Source organism: Phragmites australis, chromosome 4 (genome assembly GCF_958298935.1).
Source record: "Phragmites australis chromosome 4, lpPhrAust1.1, whole genome shotgun sequence".
In the NCBI taxonomy this organism is placed as follows: Eukaryota; Viridiplantae; Streptophyta; class Magnoliopsida; order Poales; family Poaceae; genus Phragmites; species Phragmites australis.
The window spans coordinates 7927201-7934125 of record NC_084924.1 but is presented as its reverse complement, the minus strand read 5'-3'; the positions used below and the strand labels follow the sequence as shown (position 1 = coordinate 7934125).

General features: G+C 38.8%; 1 long non-coding RNA gene across 1 annotated transcript; it reads right to left on the bottom strand.

Annotated features, from left to right (window-relative positions):
- Positions 1–1316: 1316 nt before the first annotated feature.
- On the bottom strand, positions 1317–5269 carry LOC133914157 (uncharacterized). Its single transcript, XR_009909180.1, has 3 exons — positions 5056–5269; positions 2251–2358; positions 1317–1833 (listed from the first exon to the last, which is right to left on the bottom strand). It is a non-coding gene; the product is annotated as an uncharacterized LOC133914157 (long non-coding RNA).
- Between the last annotated feature and the right edge of the window lie 1656 nt (positions 5270–6925).

The following is a 6925-nucleotide window of genomic DNA, read 5'->3' as shown; positions in this document are numbered from 1 at the left end:
TAACCCAATAAGAATCGAGTCAATCAGATATGTGGATCAAAAATTATGCCTAGTCAAAACAGACTTTATCAACAAGAATCGAGTAGATAAAAACCTAGTCGAGTTGACCAAAAACCTACTCGAGATCAAACCAAAATCACTCCAATTTTTTTCAGATCAAACACTAGATATTCTAGGAAGGTTTTGGATAGATTAAACCAAGATGAAACTTGATAGAAACACGAAATTAATCGAAAACCAAAACAAGTACGCAGAATATAGAACAGATAAAAAATTTCGAATCAGCAACTCATCAACTTACGAAACTTAATTTTCATTGTATAAATGAGTTTACAAGATGCATCTCTAAAGCATCCAACAAGAATTTTTACAAAATCTCAAATCCTAGACAGATCTACTCTCTAGATCAAAATCTAAGTGTGATCTCGTTCTTGACGCTGGCACACCTCGCCCTGACCAAGACCCTCTCAATATATAGCCTCCCAAACCAACCTTGGTTTGAAAATCTGATCATATCCTCTATGGGCACAAACCATACCAAAACACATCTACCTATAACCGAATTCAATTCGTGCTCGAGTCCAACTCAAACTAACACTCGATTCCTTATAGGACTAGACTCTTCAACCAATCAGACTGCAGCCTGATCTTGCCATGTACTTGAAGGACTCCATCATCCAAACACAGAATCTGGTTGCCTATGACCTTGCGTACGTCTACCCTTCTTCGCAGTGCACCTAGTCGCACACATGCAACCTTGTCTTTACGTACACTGTTCTCTAGTCTGAATGTCTCGCATGACATCCTCGTTCACAAAGGCATCAGTTACTCCTGAACTTAGTCATCGAACCTCAGTTTCTCCCTAAACTTAGTTCGTCGATTCATCATCGATCATGTTCTCCTTCGAGCAACACTTATACATGAATCAACAAACGAGTACGAGTACAAGTCCTTCTCAACTTGACTCAAGACCAGTTCACGTAATACCATATAAACTTGTAAGGTAGCACTCTATATAAAGAGACCGTTAGATTGAATAAAAGGCAAAGAACAGATTGATCTAATCTATCTCTCTCTCTTTCTCTCAGGTGCTCTGCACCGGTTCTCCACCATAACTCTACCCATCGAGCATCAGTACTACCTACTTAATCTGTCGTGCCAAAATTCACAAATATTTAAGAATAGACGTAGTATTAATTGAACACTTAAAAAAAAGGTAAACAGAAATAAAAACATTGAAAAGGTAATGCTGACTGAGAGAACTAAGAAAGAAATCTTATACACATACACGACCACCATAAAGTCAAAAAAAAAAAAAAGTTGGTATGTGGAAAACTTCTAGGAAACTGATCGGACTAATCTCACGGGCGTGCTCCCGTGATTGGAGGAAGACATTTTTCCTTAGATAATCGATGCCATCTCATAGGCTGGTCATGAAAAAAATCATCAGCAGACCTCAACAAGAAGAACCGGAGCATAGCAGTTATCATATACTCAAATACACCAGGCTCCGTAAATTGTTTGCTCAAAGAACCTGGGGTGGGGTGGGGTTAGAAAAATCCATGAGGCTCGCAGTAGTTCAGAACTTCAGATAGTTTCTTTTTGACCAAAAAAAAAGAAAGAAGAGAGATAGTCAGAAGCGTTACTAGGATTTGTGTTTTTCATCTGATACATTTTGTACCATGGATAGAAGCATGTTGGTCTACGAAACCGGGGTCGGATCTCAATATAACTAAATTTCTCGTCCTCATTGAGTGTTTTATTCAACTCCTTAATTCTGTCGTCGTACTCTTCAACATCATTTTTATTTTTCTGCATCCTCCAAAGCCGGCCCTGAGGGAAAGAAAAAAATATTGAATTATAGGCAGCATGTAAAAAGATGAGCAAGACACGTACTGATCTAATAATTCATCATGATAGTCATACAACATCCATTGCTTATTATCCTGTTCTGATTGTTCAAAGTTTATGAAATGCAACTCTTCCTGTTACTTGGCACACACCAAATGGGTAGGCACGTGGGAGTCATACTGTCCTTAATTGGCTACCGAGTTGTTTCTGTGGTCTATACAAAGTATTTTTTGCCTTTTTCTCAAGAAAAAAAATCGTATTCTGCCTCTGAACGTTAGCGGAGTAAAAATCTAAAATACTACGATGTCTAATTGAAGAATTCCCATTGTTAGCATTAGTGGAAACAATAGTTTATCGTAAAATATGGGCCAAGGGCAGAGTTTAACCATTGAGGCTTACCGAGTAAAAAGCTGTTGAATTTGGTCAACTCCACTCTATTCCACCGAGATACAGATGCTTTAAGAATATATTCCCAAGATGCCGCAGTAGCTTTGTCATTTTCATCATCTGGTGATGACAAAAGGATGGAACCTTATGAGAAAATTTTGATAGCAAAAGATACATGTATTTTTACATTGTATAAAGAAGTTGTATTCCTTCCTCCATCCACCCATCTTTGTGTACACAAAACACTACTGGACTCCCTTACAGTGAAAATGATCTTATTAAGCTATGATTGTGATTTTGATGATTAATAACAACATAGTCATTAAAACTATCATATTTATCAAAAATATATGTTAGTAGGTCTTATAAATATAATACATTAAGAAGCCAACGTAGCTGGGACAAAGTTCGATTAAATTAGAAAAGTCATAAGAAGATTTGCCTCACCAGAAGAAACGGTGCAGAAGAGTTTACACTCATCGGAGCATTGTGTCCAGAGGCAAAGTAAAGGTTGATGACTTCGTTGGATGGTCCAGTGTTCTGTGTGTTGAACTCATCAGAGTATTTCTGACAAATGAGAGAAGGCTGAGAATCTCACCGGATTGTCCGGTGATCTGCACTGGGTAACACCGGAATATTTCTTGCAGAGAAGAATACAAGTGTAGAAGATTGAAGATCAACCCATCAAAAGATCCGGTGCTTGATTTGTGCACACTGGAGTATAGCACCGAAGCATTTCTTACAGAGGCGACTGCAAATATTGAGGAATGAAGATCAACTTATCGGATAGTCCGGTGATCACAGAGATAGTTGCATCGGAGCATTTTTAGAGAAAAGAAAAGAATATTTAACTCACCAAATGGTCCTGTGTGGATAGAATGAATATCAGATAAATGCACCAGAACATTTTACACATAGAGGTTGCAAAGATTCGGATGATTCAAGATAACATATCGGAAGGTCCGGTGATGGATTTGAAGGCACACCAGAGTGTATTGTGTTTACAGAGGCATTGAGTGGAGTTTCAATAGGTAGTTTTTGAGTTTATACTCCCCAGATGATCTGGTGTTAGTATTACTATTCTCATCGGATCATCCAATTTTAACAGCTTTTCTGAGACGTTGGGAAAACAGCTAATTGGCGGGCTTGAGACTATAAATACCCCTCTACTCAGTCATTTGAAGTTGTGGCATGCTGCTGGAGTCTAAAAGAAGCTCATATACACTTGAGAAGACATTCAAGCCACCAAAGTACTTAAAATAATTATCTAAGATAATTAAGTATAAGATTAGAGTGTCTAGTGCTTATAAACCTAGAATGAGTTGTAGTTAGATGTTGCAGTTTAAAGAAAGGATCAAGTAGTAATCCTAGCTTGTACCGAGTGGTACGTCAGTGCATTGAAGTCTTGGTAACTCTTCGGCATCTTGAGCCTTAGTGGCTCAAGCTTATTGGCCTTCTAACTTGGTGTGAACAGTGGCAAGACACGTATATGAAGACGCAAAGACACTTATCTTGGTGGCTCAAGCTCTGAAATGATCACGACGGTAAGTGATCGGAAAAGAGGCTAGTGGTAAGACCTTACCTTGGTGACTCATCGTGCTTGAGATCTTGTCTTGGTGACTTAGTAGATCAAGAGCTGTGATCAGAAAAGACTTGACGACTTCCCTTGTACCGAGTTTGTCTCTCTACCTTATTTTATTTACATTTCTGCATTTACATACTTATAATTTACCTTACTAGAGTAGGTTGTAATCCTCTTGAGCGGTAGAGTAGACATACCAGATAAATCTATAGCACACTTAGATAGAAATTGAGATAAATTTATTTTGTGAAGTTTTTAAAGCCAATTTAATTTAGATTTTTAAGTGTCCTAATTCACTCCCTTTTAGAATATCACCGATCCTTACATCCGTGATTTATTGCATCTATCTAATAGCTAGGATTGAAACCATATCCCAATCAAATGTTCTTAGTTGGCCATCGATATATAAAAATGTATCCAGTATCGCCACAAGAATTTAGTATTTCTATATTACTATACAATCTATTCTTTCATAATTTGTTCTGATATATGTAACAACATGTAAGATCGAAACTAGTGGCCAACTGGCCATGCCATTACTTTCGTGGCTGTGATGTCCAAAAGAAGCTATATTTGGTGACGCAGGGAGTGTTGAATATGCTAATACGAGTTCTTTGCAATAAAAAAAGCTTCTTCTAATCAACAATAAATCACCTTTCATGGGATTCCCAATCTACCCAAATACAAGTACTTCAGAATATTATTCAACTTTTTTTTTACTTTGCCTACTGAAGTAATGTCAGTAGACTTTACATAAAAATACATTCAGAGTAATGCTTTACAGTTTTTTTTCCCGAACATAGCAAGGTAGGATTGATGATCGAAAGTTATTCTAAGAACGGCAAAGTAAGAAATCTAGGGCTTGTTTGGCTAGGAAGGGAATATAACCAAGAAATCTATAGGGCTTGTTTGGCTAGGAAGGGAATATAACCAGGACCTTTGGATGATAATGGGCTTTAGTTCAGTTTTCTTGCCCATCCGAACTAATTCATGTACTACTATGCTAAAGTGAAATACAGACCATTCATACACAGATTGAAGATTACTTTAGAACGGAAATTCAAAACAGTTATTATTACAGTTTACCGATGCAACTACGCAGTAGATCTATAGAATACACGAGACCTGACCTCGCAGTTGCATCGACATACTAGTAACAATAACTGTTCTAAAGCAGGGAAAGAATGGGAGCAAGAGAGCACAGGAAAGCTTAGGGATTAAGCCACCGTACTCACCAGAGTCCCATCAGCGGATCGCATCGGGCTGCTCGTGGTCGACGTCGACCACCACCGGCCGGACGCACCTCTTGACGACATCCAGGCAGCTGCGGGAACTCGTCGGTCGTCGCCCCGGCCCGCACAAGCGGAAGCCTAGCATGGCGGCATTGCGTGCGAGGACAGCCTACGCTAGTACGAATCGAAGGGAAGGAAGGGGGGAAGGTGACTGGATGAACTGAATTTATCTTGAGCTGTTTTCTGAGAGATCGAAATCGAATTTTACTTTCTTTTTAGAGTCTCAGGACCGAGACCAGCCCTTGAATTCGGCCCAACTGTACCAGGACCATATAGTAAATGGGCCTGTACTTCCATCATTCTTCACGGCCTCACACTAACTTGAGAGCTAAACTTTGGTAATGTTCGGGCCTGCTACATCAGAGCCCAGCCGGCTCTGCGATGTCTGGCACACGGGCTGCAGTGTGTGTATATATATTAAGAATACATGCTCGTTTGAAAAAATTGTATTTGTAATTGCCGCTTGTTCAATGGGCGAGAATTTTATAGTCTGTGATATTTAGTGTATTAAATAATCGGAGAGAGAAATATCTCGCTCGTTCAATGGATGAAAACAGAGATATTTGTGGCTTCGGACCTATCCAAAAGGTCTCGTTTGTTAGATGAGCAAGATCTTTTAGGTATTTAATCTGACCGCGCTAGTTCTATTAATGTGAGCCGCTTATTTAATGCCAACACAGCGGAGAGGAGAGAAGAGGAGAGGAGAGGAAGGGAGAGGGGCAAATTGTGCAGCGAAACTCTCCTGGAGGAAAGAGGTATGCTTTTTTTTCCATTTTTTTTTCAAACCCGATAAGATAGCCACTAGTTTTATATTTTAACGTAGGTTAGATGCTAGATCTAGAATATTTTTATAAACATGGTATGATAGCCACTAGATGCAGGTTAGAATGTAGATCTAGTTTTAGAATTATGGTTCGCTATAGTTTAGCGATTATGTTTTTTTATATGCATTTTTTAGCAATTAGATATAATATTTAGACATATGTTAGGTAATAGATGTATGATTTGGATATAGTGTAGTTATAAATAGTATGATAGATGTATGATTTAGAGGTGTTTGATGTAACGATCTGAGAATATTTTGTTGCGGTATATATTACATGTTGAGGCTATGTTTGTAATCAATTTTTCATTGTAGATGTAAGTTTACATAATTATTTCTATTCTGTCGTAATAATATTAGTGTTTTTGTCGATGATTGCTAGGTATGTCGGATATGTGGTAGTTTAGGATTTTTTATGGGGACATTGAAATATTATATGGTTCAGAAGGGGTGGTGAGTCCGTATTTCAATCAATGGACAAGGGTATCTCTAGGCCTATGCATAAAAGTATCGGACACTTATATGTTTGGTTGATGCGGGGTTTTTAAATAGACCCTGAGGTTCAAGAGATGACCATTAGTATTGTGGACAACCGAGTGAGAGATGGTGTGTACTAGGAGGTGTATCTGCTTTGGGAAGAATCAGTGTGGAAGAGGTAACTATAGGATGTTGTGCATAGAGGTTGACCTCCTATGTTGCTTGTACAATAGAAGAATAAGGAGTTAGTGAGGGAGATGTAGGGTGGGGGAACATGGCGGAGGAGGGTGATGAGGAAGAGCATGAGGATGATGTCGATCCGAATGGTGCATATTTATCAGAGTATCCGACTGAACCGATCGGTGAGACAAATGAGGAAGAATGAATCCCTTCTCTAATTGAACAAATGGAGCTGGATGATCTTTAGGCTGACGAATCCCCTAAGTATGACATCTTGGATGATGAGGAGATGCTCTTATTCCCATGGACTAGAACAATTCGAACTTCAACAAT